The sequence below is a fragment of the Myodes glareolus genome, chromosome 6 (assembly GCF_982192425.1).
Source record: "Myodes glareolus chromosome 6, mMyoGla1.1, whole genome shotgun sequence".
Lineage (NCBI taxonomy): Eukaryota > Metazoa > Chordata > Mammalia > Rodentia > Cricetidae > Myodes > Myodes glareolus.
This window is the reverse complement of record NC_142031.1, coordinates 55,833,608-55,849,829: the sequence shown is the minus strand read 5'-3', so window position 1 is coordinate 55,849,829 and position 16,222 is coordinate 55,833,608. Positions and strand designations below refer to the sequence as shown.

General features: G+C 49.8%; 1 long non-coding RNA gene across 1 annotated transcript in view; it reads left to right on the top strand.

The window, feature by feature from the left end:
* Positions 1–2,893: 2,893 nt before the first annotated feature.
* The window catches only part of LOC125404084 (uncharacterized), a 36,400-nt gene continuing 23,071 nt past the window's right edge, over positions 2,894–16,222 (top strand). The window contains exon 1 of the long non-coding RNA XR_007233176.3: positions 2,894–3,086. This is a non-coding gene — a long non-coding RNA (uncharacterized LOC125404084). The remainder of the gene's footprint in view (positions 3,087–16,222) is intronic.

Below are 16,222 nucleotides of genomic sequence, written 5' to 3'. Positions count from 1 at the left end.
GAAGGCCCACTGACAGGTTGAGAGGCAGTCGTACTTCTGAGAATTGTTACATGACAGAAGGAGGCAGAGCCGGGGCCTCTCTGCAATACCCGTGGGCTTTGGCAAAGGAGTCCTGAGAAAACATGCTCTCTCTTCCAGAGTCACAAAGGACACGTCAGGAGAGGGCTGTGGGATGGCAGTGTGCCAGACAGCCCTGGCTCTCCCAGAGTAGGGATGGGAAGCATTTACACCCCAGCCTTAGTCCTTGCAGAAAAAGAAAAGGGGAAGGAAGGAAAGAAAGAAAATGTATTACTTTTATGAAGTCTTTGAGAATTTTATACATGTCCCAACTTCATGACTGCCCCCCACAACAGTGTCGAATTTTTCCTACCCATGTACTCATGGATGTATTCTACTGGACTCAGTTTGGTTTACCGGGGAGCCACACCCTTTCGCCAACTGCCAATAGTTCTTTAGCTACAGGCGGGGGCTCCTGAGCGCTGCAGAATGTCTTACACCTGTGACCCATGCTGGAATGGCAGCTGCCTTGGTCTTGTGCGGGTCTCCTGCAGGCACCCATGGCCGCTGTGAGCTCTTGACTGCAGCAGTTCGTCATGACCAGAAGCCAGATGGTCCTCTCTGACCTCTGGCTCTTAGAATATTTCTGCTCCCTCTTCCACAAAGGTCCCGAGCCATAGTGTTGTATGTGTGTGTGTGTGTGTGTGTGTGTGTGAGAGAGAGAGAGAGAGAGAGAGAGAGAGAGAGAGAGAGAGAGACAGAGACAGAGAGAGACTCCATAAATGGAACTCCCTGTAGTTTGACTACTTTTGAGTTTCTGCACTAACCTCTGTCTACTGCACAAAGTAACCTCTCTACTGAGGTCTGAGAGCCTGGCCTCATTCTTTATGTCTGCCAAGAGGAGAGCGAGAGGCCCATATTCCCGGAATAAAGATCAGGATGCCTCCTACCATCCCCACAGAGCAGAAACCCCACTGGCATCACTGCGGCTGCTTTCTGGCTGCTGTAACCCCCATTCCATCTACCGCCCCAGGGCCCCCTGAGCTCCTGGCAACTGGGTGGGCTCTGCTTTGGTGTTTCCTTCCTCACCCAGGAAGTAGTCCTGTCTCTCTGTCTCTGAAGTACTTTGCCTGTCTGGCCACAGAATCTATGACCCACCTTGTAAAAGAGAAGGCTCTCATTTGACTATGAAATTGAGGCTGACAGAGGTCAAGAGCTGACGACAATTAGCTGGGTTCCAAACAGTGACCCGTGTCCCTTTATCCCAGAAAAATGGGAAAAATAGTGTCAGGTGCTAGTTTAGGGCTCTCCCCGACTTGAGAGTCTGTTCTCTTGAGGTAGGAACCAAGGGTCTGTACAGTCCATCTCATACTGCACCAGGTGGGGGGGAGAGAGGGGCACAAGACAGGTCCTATGTCCCCAGTACACTGCATGTTTTATAGAGAACCCACTGACTTTGCTAGTTTTTCAGTCAGCGTAGACAGCAGTGTTCAGAAAGCTCCCCGAGATGCAAGGGTCAAACCTGCAGCTAGCCCTGTATGTAGGGGAAGTACTCAGAAGATGCTGGGCCCACAGGAAGTGGGAACTGTTTCTGCCATAAAGGACGCGGCTCAAGACCAGGTCTGAGAAATGAAAGTTGAAAAGGGAGAAGAAGTGGGACCTTGAGGTGGCTCTGAGGACAAGGAAGTGGCTTTGTTGGCAAAGGTAGGCAGGGCGGCAGCAGAGTGGAGGTCTAGGGTGAATGCGGCCGCCATCTTCCTTCTAGTGAGGGATTCCTGTGGAAAGTGCTGGAGTCTGGAGATTAGCCATTGGCTATGGAGTTTCTCAGACAGCTCTCAGGGTATCTGCACAGAGACTATTCCCGAGGAGAAATGTAACTTGTGATATGTCTCCCTAATGGCTTCTAATCAAGGCAGTGATGGAAACAGAGCCTCACAACTACAGAGGGATGACTTCCATGGAGCTACTTAGAACCTCTGCACAGTATCATAGCAACCTTAAGATAGTTTGTATCTCATTGGATTAAGATTTTCCCTATGTTTCTGCTAAGTTTGTTAATGATTTTATCCTGTGCTCCGACAGTACTTAAAAATGTTCTTGTCTAGAGAACCATAGGCTATCAGTGCTGAAAGGGGATCCAGAGGCCATATAACCCCCTAATTACAGATAGGGAAATGGGATCAGGGTGAAGTTACCCCAACAGACTCAAGGTTGTCTGTTCAGTGCATGGTAGGGTTGGTGTCTTGATTTTTTTTCTAGCACTCAGTTCACAGGGACGTATCTGCCCCACGAGGACTCAAGAAATAAGTGTTAAGTAGACGTCACACATTTTCCCCTGTGCTCTCAGGCCCTGCAAGGCGGGACATCTTTTCCTCGTGGGCAGGGATGGAGGCTTTGATAGCATAGAGACACTAGGCTTGGCAGGAAGGGATACTTAACCAGTGAAAGTAAAGGACTCTGGTTCGAGACCATAGGTTGGGTGGATCTGCCTCTGGGGATGGACCAGAAATAAAGGGTCATCAACCACTGTGATGGTCAGTGTTGTCAATTTGACAGGATCAAGAGTAACTTGGGAGATGGGCCTCTGGGCATGACTGTAGGGGGTTATCTTAGTTAAGACAACAGAAATGAGAAGATTCACCTACTGTGGGTGGCACCATTCCCCGTGGAATGCTGGGCTCTGTGAATGGAGGAAGGGAAACAGCACACATTCATCTCTCTGTCTCTGCTTTCTGGCTGTGGAAGCCATGTGGCCAGCTGCTTCAAGCTCCCGCCATTTGGTGGCTCTGTACCCCTGAGCTGTGAGTTGGACTAAACCCTATCTCCCTTTAGCCTCTTTTGTTAGTGTGTTTTGTTTAGTTAGGGTGTTTTGTTAGGGTGTTTCGTTTTTTTTTTTTTTATCATGGCAGCAGGGAAGGAAATGGAGGCATCAGCCTTGGACTCTGATGGGCGCTTCATGGGGCAGGCAGGGGACGGAGTCTCAGAAGAAAGCGGAACTAGAATGCAGGAAGCGGGGCCCTGGAGGCAGAGAGCAACTCTAGTACCAGAAAGGGATGCTGCGTGGACCTGGAGGCAACTTGACAGAGAAGGTAAACGGGGATCTTCATGTCCTGTGGAATAACCCCCTCACCCCAACCCCGGGCACATTATGACAGACTAGGCAGGCACAGTGGACGTTCAAGGAGCAGGAGCCGGTGTCTCCTTTTCAGGGCTCTTCACCTCACAGACCTGTGTGGTTAGATGCCAAACTCAGCCACTTAACTCTTGACTCCTCCTCTTCTCGGTCACACTACAACCTGCCTTGCAATGGATATGGGAGGAGAAGGGGCTGTCTTGCAAGCAGCAGGAAGGCGATCAGGGTGTGGACTCATGGTTTGAACCCTGAAAGGGAAGGTTTCCTGGCCCGGGATAGGTCCCCTCCAGCTGTCCACAAAGCTCTGTTAGCATCTAAGGACACCTGGTATCAGGACGCATTTAGCTCAAACAGCCTCTCTGCTCTCTGAGGTCACCCAGCAAAAGCTGACTATACCTCAGTTTCATGGCTAATCCGCAGTTTGCCTTCACAGAGAGGCTGTTTGGCCATTGGAAATGGACTTGGCTGTTGTGTTTGGTCTTGGTAGCCACTGGTTAAATTGACGGTCTGTCTGGCTTCTGCGCTTTGTTCTCTGTTGGGCTGTTTAGCTGGAGTCAGCCAGGCCTTCACCCGCATGCTCTCTGTCAAGAAGAGGGTTATCAGATCACCTGGAACTGGAGTTAGGTGGGATGCTGGGAACTGAACCCCAATCCTTTGCGAGAGCATCCAGTGATCGTCAGCCAAGCCTTCAGACCCCAACGCTCTGTCCTAGAAGAAGGAAATATAGCTACAACCAGAACCAAGGAACCACTGGCCTTGGTTAATACCCACTGAAAGAGTGAATACCTGGCCATTCAAAGGGAGGAAACAGAAGTTACCAGGGTGAGGCTCGGGTCTGTGAAGCTGGTAGAAGGGTACCATCCTGGCGGCTCTAGGCCTGGAACTAACTCGTATTTGTCGTGGTCAGCGGCATGCCACGTGCAATCAGAAAATGAAGGCGGTAGTGGGGAGACCTTGACGTCATGGAAGGGAAGGTATGGGAGCACTGCTTTCAGTGTAAACTGTTAATCTGAGCTCATGGAACTTGAGTTTGCATGCAGGAGCGAAGGGTCAGACAGAAACGTTGAAAGGAAATGCATGGCATGGGATTTGTTCTGCGAGGAATGAAATGTATGGAAAAGCCGTGGCAGGGAAGACAGTGACGCTGGGCCAGGAACGCGAATGGATCAATCACAGGGATGGGGGCTGAGACCCCGGCTCGCTAGGGCAGCTGGCCCCGGATGGGTGCGATTGTGAACCACTGGATCAATCACAGGGATGGGGGCTGAGACCCCGGCTCGCTAGGGCAGCTGGCCCCGGATGGGTGCGATTGTGAACCACTGGGAATGTAGGGATTTGTTCTCCAGTTGTCTGTGTATCATATCAGAAGAAATGATTACATCAGATCCCCACTGTACAGCACACACACAAAGTCAATGTAGATGAAGAAATAAAGCAAGGAAAAACAGAGGAGCGTATCTTCCAACACTGGGAGAGGGAAGTAACCTAAGCAAGATGTACCAAGCTACTGGACCTTGAGCTAGCATTCCAATCCTTGTGTCATAAACACGAACACGGATATGTTATGGGGGGATATTTATAGCAAATACGAAATCGAAGGACAAGCATTCAGAATGCCAACAAATCCCAAAGTTAGACATTCAGTCTATGATACAATTTCTCTGGGAACACACCTAAAAGACAGGAAGCAGAAGCTTGGGTTGATTTTTTTTTTTTTAATGCCAGAGCTCACAGCAGTGTTATTCATGAGAACCAAACAGTGAAAACAACCCAGATGAACGAGCAGGCAGAACGGAGCATGGACACACAATGGTTCATGAGTCAGCCTTCTGGCACAGGGGCATTCTGCCCCATGCTCCAACACGAGTGAACCTTGAAGACACTGCTCCATGAGGACACGAAGTCACGAGAAGAAACGTCGTACGAGAATCTACTTCTGGCACAGTTCGTGGAGAGGAAAACCCGAAAGACCAGTCAAATGGGAGAGCATGTTCACCCCAGGGAGACAGATACGCAGCCAAGCAACAATGAGATCCTATCTCACACCTATCAGATTGCAAAAACCCAGGTCTCCTAATGCCTGCAGATCGGAGTGAAGCAATAAGATCTGTCACATGTCACGGGTGATGTGTGAAGAAACAACTCCCTACAGAGTCTTTGGAGGACAATTTGGCAACATCTGGCATGTGGAGAGCGGCACACCTCTGTGTCAGTGCCCCCTTCCAGGGACATACCCTAGGGAATTTCTCACACCTGTGGGGAAATTACGGCCAGAATTGCGGCTGTACCTCTGTCCCTTTAGAGGAAAGTTTGAAGCCCCCCCTAAAAGCCCAGTGCTAGGTTGAGACATACACGAATTCTCATGCTGCTAAGTAGGTTACTATGCAGCAGTTAAAACGTCCTACATGTGGTCCGCGTTCATGTGGACAGATCTTTCCAACCCAGTGCCTGGTAAAGAAGGCTTGCTCCTTCACAGGCAGGGGCTAGGAGGAACGGGAAGTTAGTGCTTAGCTGGGTAAGTGTTTCATTTTGGGAAAGAGATGAAGGGTGACAATGAAGGGTGTCCACTCCAAAATGTGGACATGGCATGAACATGGGCAGCACTGGCCACAAGGCAGAAGACCGATTGAGGTTGGGAGGGAAACCTTGAAATGCTCAGTACACTCTGCGTGCAGGAATCCAAAGCTACTCCGCTGCCTAAAGCCTCTGTCCAGTAGTGCAGACTACAGTGTAAACCAACCTGCTTCAGGGTCACATTAGCAGGGTTACCTACTCACCAGGAAGGTGCTTCTTGACCCCATATGACTGGCAACCTCTTTAGGGCAACTGTGGGATCTGAAGCCATACTCATATGAAAGACTATATGACCCCAATCAACCCCCCTCTCCTAGAAACCCTGCAACCCGGACTGAAGTGGACAAGAGTGGATTTCCTGCCAGGCTGAGCCGCATGACAGTCCTTAACTGCAAGTGCTAGAGAGAAAGAAAAATTCTGTTTTCCTCTTGCTGACGAAATACTTTTCTCGCGGGCAAGGGGTAGGCCATTGCTAATGGAAATGAGGGATGGGATCGATTTTTGGAGGACGTTCTATAAGTACACATACATATGTAAGTATGTGTGTGTGGGTTGTAGTTTTGTTATACGTGTGCTGTAAGATGTAGTGGACCCACTAATGGCCTGGCATATCTGGTCTTGAGAGCCCAGGAGGCCCAGGCTGAAGCCTGCAGCCACCTTCAGCCCCATCGCTTGCTCCTAATTCCACTATGGAGGCAGGCAATGGTGAGTCTAGCTCTGCAGTTGAGATGTGGACAGAAGATGGAGGGTGTCAGTTTAGCAGATGTGTGTCCTTGCTCCTCAAGTGACATCGGAGAACAGATACAATGCAGTGCAGAAGTGTGAAAATAGTGAGTTTAGCATGAAAGAGAAGAATAATGTGTTAACATGGATTTGTTGCATAAGCTTTCTTATCTGACTAACTATGGCTAGTGGAAGGCCATGTACATTTATTGAGCACATATTACATGCAATATATATTACTTATAGAGTAATGAGAATGGGGGAGCGAATAATAAGATGGAATGTCAAGGATACATAAGCAACTTTTGCTTTTTTGTTCACTGAAAGTTGAGCCTCTTCTCCATAATGTCTATGATCCTGGCTAATCCCTAATGTTCACTCTGAATTTAAATGAGAATATATACTAACCATGTAGCATAGGTATCTAGAAAATTCCTCCTGAAGTAAAGACTGTTGGGAAAATAACAGTTGTAGAGTCTTTGAAAAACCATTGAGACTACAGAAGTCGTAGTCTGGAGTGTTAGGAATGGGGCCCTGAGCAGACTGCACTTCAGTCTTCAAGTCTTGCTGGGCAAGCCTGAAAACCTGAGTTCTCTACAATTCTGACATTCATATAAAAAGCTGGGTATGGCCAACCATGTGCCTGTGACCCCAGTGCTGAGGAACTTCCGAGACTGGAGGATTGCTGGGGCTTGTTAGCTCCAGCACAGCTCAGGCGGGAGACAGACTCTGTCTCAAAGGAGAAAGGTGAGAGACACTGCAGGCAGAGGCTGCTTGTTTGTCTTCGGGCCGCCCGAACCTGAAATAATCACACAGAAACTATATTAATTGCAACACTGCTTGGCCAGTCACTAGCGTATTCCTATCTAGCTTTTATATCTTAAATCAATCCATTTCTATTAATCTGTGTATCGCCACGTGGTTGTGGCCTACTGGTAAGGTTCTGTCCGGTGTCTGTGTCCTGAGGCAACTACAAGACTTCCCTGACTCTACCTACTCTCTCTCTCTCATATATATATATATATATATATATATATATATATATATATATATATATATATATATTCCAGTCTGGCCACTATATTCTGTTAAACCATTGGCTGAAAGCAGCTTCTTCTTTTTCTTTTTCTTCTTCTTCTTCTTCTTCTTCTTCTTCTTCTTCTTCTTCTTCTTCTTCTTCTTCTTCTTCTTCATTTTCTGGTTTTTTGAGACAGGGTTTCTCTGTAGCTTTGGAGCCTGTCCTTGTAGACTAGGCTGGCCTCAAACTCACAGAGATCAGCCTACCTCTGCCTCCAGAGTGCTGGGATTAAAGGCGTGCGCCACCACCACCCGGCCTAAAGCAGCATCTTTTATTAACCACTGGTAGTAAAGCATATTCATAGCATACAGAGGGGACTCCCATATCAGGTGATAGAGTTGGGCATGTTGATGGTGTCCTCTGACCTTTGCATATGCACATGGTAGACTTACAGGGAGAGAGGGGCAGATCTGGCTGTGACTGCCTGGGCTCAGATATACATAAATGGATGAGTGTGTCTAGTGTGACTACCTGAGGCGAGTGTGCACTGATGGAGGGGTGGGCCTATCTGTTACCGCCTATGATGGGTGTGCACTGATGGACGGGTAGGTCTAATGTGACTGCCTATGGTGGGTGTGCACTGATGTTAGGGTAGGTCTATCTGTGACTGCCTATGGCGGGTGTGCACTGATGTTAGGGTAGGTCTATCTGTGACTGCCTATGGCGGGTGTGCACTGATGTTAGGGTAGGTCTATCTGTGACTGCCTATGGCGGGTGTGCACTGATGTTAGGGTAGGTCTATCTGTGACTGCCTATGGCGAGTGTGCACTGATGTTAGGGTAGGTCTATCTGTGACTGCCTATGGAGGGTGTGCACTGATGTTAGGGTAGGTCTATCTGTGACTGCCTATAGCAGGTGTGCATTGATGCAGAGATGAATCCATGGTGATAGAGGGTTTGAAGCAATAGCAGAGAACTCATGTTTTGTGTAGAGAGGCTTGCTTCAGAGAATAAAGGGAAGAACAAGACTGATCCATGTTTGGCCCTTTGCAGGTGCTAAACCCCCTTGGGTTGGGTGCTCTCCATCTTTCAAAGCTTTTAGGATTCATTGGCAGAGGAAAGGATATTTCTCCCTTGAGAGAACAGACTGAACTTACGTTATGCTATGTCAGGATTATGTCATGTGAGTGTGTGCCTCTCTCTAGTCTGCTACTCAGAGCCTTCCCGCCCTCAGTTTTCATCTCTGCAGTTTTATTTTCTGTGAGAAAATGGTCCTCAAGGTGCTGTTCCTTTCAGATGAGTCAAAGATGGGTCAGCATGGCCAGCCTCATCCATCACTAAACTGGAGCTCCCGGAAGTCTTCTCAGACTTTAAAGGGCAGCTTTGGGGGGCATCGCCATCACTCCAGGGCATAGCATAAGCCTTGGTCTTAGTGATAGCCACTCTCCATACCCAGCACCTCCTGTGACTCAGAGCAGAGCATTGAACCTTACGGTCACGAGAGCTCAATTAATTGGCAAGTCACCCAAGCAAGGTGTCAGAATTTGAAGAGAGTTTAGTCATATGTAATGCAATAGTTTGTTTAGACTTACTCCACTATCCAGACTTAGGCTCCCTCCACTATCCAGACTTAGACTCACTCCGCTATCCAGACTTAAGGTCATGGCAAGAGGCATCTCCATTGTTGTTCTTATTGAGCTCAATTTCAGATACCAGGTAACCATGGTATTTTATTCACTGTGAATCACACCCTGTCACCCTGGGAGCTGATACTTGGTAGTGACTGTAATTCTGGCATCTTCTGTAGGATGGCACACAGTGCTGATAACACCAGTATCTTCTCTAAGATGCCATACAGTAGTCATGGTTTCTGTGTGGGGTGGCACGCAGCAGTCCCCGCCCCAACATCCTCTTTCACTTTCACCATGAACAAAACAAAACCAACTTTCCAGGGTGATTGAACCTACTGGGCTTTGCCTAGTTGGCCTGACCTGGGTCCTAAGGCCACCCGTAGACCAGCTCTTCTGGTCTAGGAGATGGCATGAATGAACCGCTAGCTTGGGTCCAATACGGAACAGTTGGTGGGTGAATCCCAAGGGCAAGGGTCATTCCTCAATAGAGAATGGAAGGCTTTAAATATCAAAGGCACGATGGTGGCTGGGCTAGAGCTAGCACCATCTAGAACCCCATGCACTGATCTATAGTGCATAGAGAACAACACAGAAAGCATCAAAAATGCGGAATCCCAGCCTCAGGCTTCTGGTAGGGTTCACATCACCTACTGAGAACAGCTAATGATGTAAAATGTCCTTGGTGATACCCATGACCTATATGGCGCCTTGAGTTATGGAGGGTACCAGCGCTAATGTTCTGCTGTTGGAGGATGTTGGGGATACTCATGTTATCCATCCAGCCCAACTGAGTCTATTCTTTAGCCCTCCCCTGGGGATGCTGCCTAGGGCTACTTTGAGAGAGCATTTTCTTTTCCTCTGCACCCTTAGGCGCTGGGTTTCTTTTCAGCGCTGTGTCCGACACCCTGTACCAATGTATTTAGGGAGATGGTATAAGACGCTGTGACACAGCTTTGCCTACTTCATCTCTCCTTGAACTTTCCAACAAGTGTCCCGTGGGAAAGTGGTACTCCTCACCACACTGCTGCAAAGGAGGGCAGGGTAAATCTCTGTCGGCTAGTGACAGTGTCTCACTTTTCTGCAGCTTCCCCTCTCTGCTCACAAAGGGGATGCCAGAGAGGTTGACCGTGGTTGGGAAGAGCTAAGCCACCGACTGGTGAGGACTTAGCACTCCTCCGAGTGCCTCGCACTACACCTGGTCCCCTTGGGCAGGACCCTGGAAAGACATGAAGACATTGGCCCTGCCCACTACCATCCACTTAGGGAGACCAGAATAACCCATGTGCACTGTGGGGGAACAGACAAGACAGGCTAATAATTAAAGGCTAATTTGAAGGCCTAGAAGTGAGGCTGGAATCCAAAGTGGAAGAAATTGGAGAAGACTGGGAGAGGAGATGAAGGCTCTTTGGAGAAGGTGGCACCTGATGGAAAATTTGAAAGAGGGGCAGGAGTTAGAGGAAGGCAGGGCACTGTAGGCCAGAGGAATGTCACTCCCACAGTGCCTGCCTCTTTTCCAAGAGCTTCACTGTGACACTGTGGTGTTGGGGCCTGTGATGGCATGGTAGGTAAGCTTCTCTGCTGCCAAAAAGGGACTAGATATTTACTGAGACTCCAAAACTGGTAACAGCGGTTACCAGAAATCTTTGGATTAGCAATTAGGTTGAAGGTTTGGCTTTGTTTTTCTTTTGCTTCTTTTTGTGTGGATGTGCGTTTGCCTGCGTGTGTGTGTGTGTGTGTGTGTGTGTGTGTGTGTGTGTGTGTTGTGTATTTAATGGAAAAGGTTCTGCAAGTCAATAACATGATGGCTCGTTGGCCTCCTACTGGGGACAGGACTATGGAGGGGAAGGAATGAAGAGTCACTGTTGAGAAACAGACATGGGTGGGCTTGGAGTCCTCTTGATTCTGCCTGTGTGGCAGGAAGCCTCAGGCAGGTAGCAAGTCTAGGTTGTTGGATGAGGGGCTTTTTTTTTTCCTGGGCTTCAAGCAGAGGAGCCAGATAGGGTGAGAGAAGAGAGAAGGCTATTGTTGACAAAGAAATCGACAGCCAGGGAAGGCATGGGGAACAGCACAGGGCGAGAAGCAAGGCCACAGCAGCTGTCGTGACCCAATGGGCTCTGTCCCTGTGGGCACTGCACTTGTATCAATGCTTGAAAGAGTTCTCAGGGGTCCCTCTGAAAGAAGAAAGGTCATAAACAGGTATTTCCCCTCAAATGTATCCCGCCCCTGCAGCACCTCTTATCTTTTGGTATGATAACAATGACAGATGCTCAAATGTAGCTTCCCTTGCTAAAAATTAAAGATAGATGTTCTGGCTAGTCTTCGGTCAACTTGACACACAAACTAGAGTCATCTGAGAGGAGGGAACCTCAAGCGAGAGAACGCCTCCATAAAATCGTGCTGTAAGGCGTTTTCTCAATTAGTGACTGATGGGGAGGAGTAGGTGGAGCCATCCCTGGATTCCTGGTCCTGGGTTCTATAAGAAAGCAGACTGAGGAAGCCATGGGGTGCAAGCCAGTAAACAGCACCTCTCCATGGCCTCTGCATCAGCTCCTGCCTCCAGGTTCCTGCCCTGCTTGAGTTCCTGTTCTGACTTCCTTCAGTGATGAACAGCTATACAGGAGTGTAAGTTAAATAAGCCTTTTCCTCCCTAACTTGTGTTTTGGTTATGGTGTTTCATCACAGCAAGAGAAGCCCTAAGACAGTAGAATTTATGTGACTTAAAAAAAAATCAAGTAACCCACAAAGTTTGAAAGCCCCCAATAACTGGCCTAGGAACACAGGGGAAAAAAATGTACAGCCAGGAAAGGGGGCAATTGACAATCTCCCCGTTGATTCTTTGCTTTATACTTAGCTTCTTCATCCACACAATACTTCTGGGCCCTGGAACGTGTGCTTCTTACTCAGTCTGGGCCAGGACAGATTTTGAGGCCCTGAAGAGTGAGCCCAGCTATTCTTAGAGCCCCTGCGCTGGTCCGAGGACTCTGGGTCAGTGCCCTCTGGTGTCCTCAGGGATTTGCTTTTCTGTCTGTCAGAGGCCTGTCCTCATACATGGAACTTCTCCAGGATAAGCAAAGGTGTGGGGCACGAGAGAACCGGAAACCCAAGCCAACTTCCTAGCTTGGGACCTCCACACTGAGGAGCTGTAGGGAGAATTGGAGTAAAGTCTGTTTGCACCTGTGGTCAGAGGCATGGCGGCTGAACTCCAAACATGAGCCGTGTACTGTGGATAGACAAAACCCAAGTGACTAAGGGAAGACACTATTTCACCAAAACAAGGGCCAAATGACATTGAGAAGCGGCCCGAAGTCATGGCTCCTTATTTCTAAGAGCTGCAGGGACTCACCGGTGAATTTGGTGTGCCAGATGCCTGTGTACCTGCAGGTGTGGCAAGGTGTCTGTACCCAGAAGGCAGCAACATTTCTAACAGAGATGGGGCACATGCCCTTGGGAGAGCCAGAGGAAAGCCTGGGACTTGCTGTGGCCTTTGAGAAGTCCATCTGTAGGAATGGCTATGGTCTGTGCCTCAAAGTGCTGCCTGGCTCTATCCGTGGGGTTTGCAACCTGGGCTTGGGGCTGAGGTAGGTGGGATTTCGTAACCAGCAGCTCTTGCCTGGAGGCTTGGGTTTGAATCTTGACACTGTTTCAGCCAGGGCTCCGTTATGCCAGCTTACAGAGGCCAAGCTGGTTACAAGTAGGCCTGTCGCCAAGCAGAAGGGCTGGTGTAGGTGGGAAGCTAGGGCTGGCTTTCTGCGGGCCCTATTCTTGACACCCGAAAGCACAGGAGTCCTGCAGACTCAGGTCCTGCCCCCCACACCAGGGTGTGTGCTGTAATGGCGTGAATAAGGCAATCAGCCCTATTTTAGTATGAAATACTCCGTGCACACACAAAAAGAACCTGGGAGACCAGGGAATCAGACAGGCAAATAAATGGCCAGTTAGCCTGCAACGTGACCCCATTAGAGCATCTGCCCTCCCTACCCTGAGAAATAAATGCAAGGCGGAGAAAGTTTGCCCTGTGGGTTCTTCAAACCGCTCACACAGCACATTTAAAATGCATTCCTGCCCTCAGTTGGAAATTGAGATTTCTCAAGTAAATACTCCAAAACCTGATGTGGCAAGGGCTATAGCGGAGGGACAGGGTCTCCGAGTTCAAGGAAGCGTTACAGAAGGTGGCAGCGGACCCAAGGCACTTTCCCTGCCTTGGATCACAGCGCTTACCTTTTATGCTGATTACACAATTATTAGTCCATGTTATTTAACACCTGGGAAGTTGATTTGACCTGTTCAGAGGGCAGATGTGGGATTGGGGGGGGGGTGTCAGGATGGTTCACAGTCTTTAAAGGGTTTTTCAAATGCTGCCTTAGATCAAGAAGGTCATAAGGAAGAACAAACAAACAAACAAAATTAACCTAACCAACGGAAAGGGCCAGAGACTCAGTAGGCTCCTGCACAGAGTAGGCAATACAGTAGGCACTGAAGGAGAAATATTCCTAGCGGGTAAAAGTCAAGAAGATAAGCGCCAGGTAGGCTGCACCTGCGCCTCTCTCTTAGCTAACCTCCGAAGAATGTAATAGCAGGTTCCTGTTTATACACACCTCCAGCCAGGAGCCCGCATTTCTGTGGGAGCCAGCAGTTCTGTGGGCAGGCTCTGAACTCACTTATATGGGGCCCCTTCACTCAGCTTTGCAACCTCTATTTTACTTTCTGGTAATCTCTAGAGGCTGCTCAAACCCGAGCTATGGGTGCACACACGGGGTAGCTTTTCTGTCACTTGTGACACTGAGAGATACCCCTGCGACACTGAGAGATACCCCTGCGACCTCGCTCCTTTCTCAACCCACCGTCTTGCTTTCCCAGAGGACTGAACTCCAGAGAGCTAAGCCAGGCACAGAACCACAAATACCTGTGCTCTCTCTTTTGTGCCCATCCTGGGCCCTCCGTTCTCGTTGCTAAATGTGAATCTGGGCCGGAGTAAATGTGGAGAAAGGCCAGGAAGCTGGAAAGGGATCCTTGGGATGGAAGTTGGGGGAGGGAGCTTTAAAGGAAGTGGTGGGAATGACGGTCTTGGGGGCCAGAGGGTAGGGGGGCACTGGAGCGAGGGACACGGAAATGGGAGGGAGGGGGATGAGAATCAAGTGCAAAAAAAAAAAAAATGTTTGCAAATACCGTCAGGGAGCCTGATACTTGTTAGCTAATTAAACAAACAAACAAATATACTCTGAAAATAAAAGAGCGTCTGACTTCCTCGCACACCTGTAAGGCAGGTATATTTCTGTGTACTCTTTGTTGTCTTCAGAATGTTTGGTGACTGCATAGGATTGTGCTCGGTGCTCAGCCTCTCCCTGCCCCCCCCCCATCCCCCAACCCACCAGTCCCCACCTCCGCATCCGGCAGGAGCAGTCCTGTCCTAGGTCCCACCGCTGCACAGATGGGTGTAGGCGGGAGCCAGGCGCTGCTGGCAGGACGCAGGGTGTCTGAGGGAAGGGTGGGGGGGAGGGGAGGGCGCCCAGCTGCAAGGCAGGTGCTGCTGTCACCAGAGGCGTGGGTGTAGCCAGAAGACAGCCTTTCATGTCCCACCGAGGCCCCTTCACCCCAGGTCCCTATTCCCTTCCCTCTGTCACTGAGCCTCAGCCACCTCCCCAGGAGCGGCTTCCACTCCTGAAGTGTGTGCCAGGGCTGCGCCTGGACAAGAGCTGGGTGGACCCTTCCACTCCCCCACGACGCCAGCGCTGCGCCAAGCGCTGTTGATACAGGTGACCAGCTCTAAGAGTCTTGTCAATTCAGAGCCCACATTCTAGGGCTTCATTAGTGCTGGCCTTTAAGCTCTGGACAGATGGGAAGCCCGCGATGCTGAATGGCGCAATCACACAGTGGGCCACGCTGCTGCAGGCAGCGCCTGGCAAATACATCCTGGAGTAACAGGTGTCCTTGGCTGGACACCATCTTCAGTCCTGCTGGACAGTGTCCACAAGGCATCTTAGCACGTAGGATTTTTTGAGCTCCTTCATGCCCTCTTTGGCTGTGGCAGGCAACTTGTGCAATGTTCACCTCCTAGCCAGATCTCTCAAGTAAGCAAGGGAACTGGGCCGGAGTTTGAGCTTGAAGTTGAAATTTAGCTACTTCAGCCACTGTCTCGGAGGCGCTTCTATCTCACAACTGCCTGCCCGCAACACTCTCCCTTTTTTCTGGGTGTCTGGTGGGTGATGGATTGTCTGAAAGAAAGGCAGAGCCAAGAGGACGCCATCCACTTGCTGGGGCGCCTTCATAGGGCTCCGCCAAGCCTTTGGCCAAGCCTTTGAAGGACTTGGGGCTGAACCGGTTGGAGGAGCGTGGGCCTGGAGCCCCTGTGTGCGCGTGCTTCGCTTGCTTTCATTCTCTCGGTTGCCTTTATCAAGATACCTCATTCTTCGACATTTCCTGCTCAGAAATCTTTGAATCACGGTTCTTTGTCCCGGCAGCAGGTGCACGGAGCTCTAGGAAGGCGCGCTTTTAGACGCCCTCGGGTTACTCTGACCCAAACCACAGAAGATCGGTATGCTCCCCCAAGGAGATCCAGTGATGGGGGATGGAGAGAGAGACTCAAGTCCAGAATGGCCTCTGACGTCACTGTGTTTTTGACTTGGATGTCTGTATTGTTCAGGAGCCAGGAAGCCAAGCCCCAGCTGTCCCCAGCACACAGGCACCAGCCCAAGTGCTGTCCCTAGCAGGGATTGCTAGAGCTGAGCACTTGCCCTGGTAGTCCCTGTTGGGAGGACTACTGTGGCAATCCATCCTGCATTTGGGTTAAACTGGTGGCTGGGATGGTGGGAGAGTAGGGTGGGTTTTCCCATCAACCTTCTGAAATCTCCTTGACTGCTCTTAGTGGACAAATCTTCCAAAAACAACCCCTTTTCTGTCTTGGTAACCCCTCTTTGTGTGTTTTCAGACAGGAGGTGGTGGCTGGGGATGTCTAGTTTGTCCAGGTTGGTAGGAATGAGGCACTGGATGGGAGGGACATGCTTCTCTCTCGCTGGTAATGGCTCACAGCAAGGCATGCCCAGACTTTAGCCAGTTGCCTTTAGGTACTGGCCTGGAGATGCACCTCTGCTACCCACAGGATGTTGGGCTCAGCAGGCTTCATCCTGGAATTCTTACAAAAGGACACTGG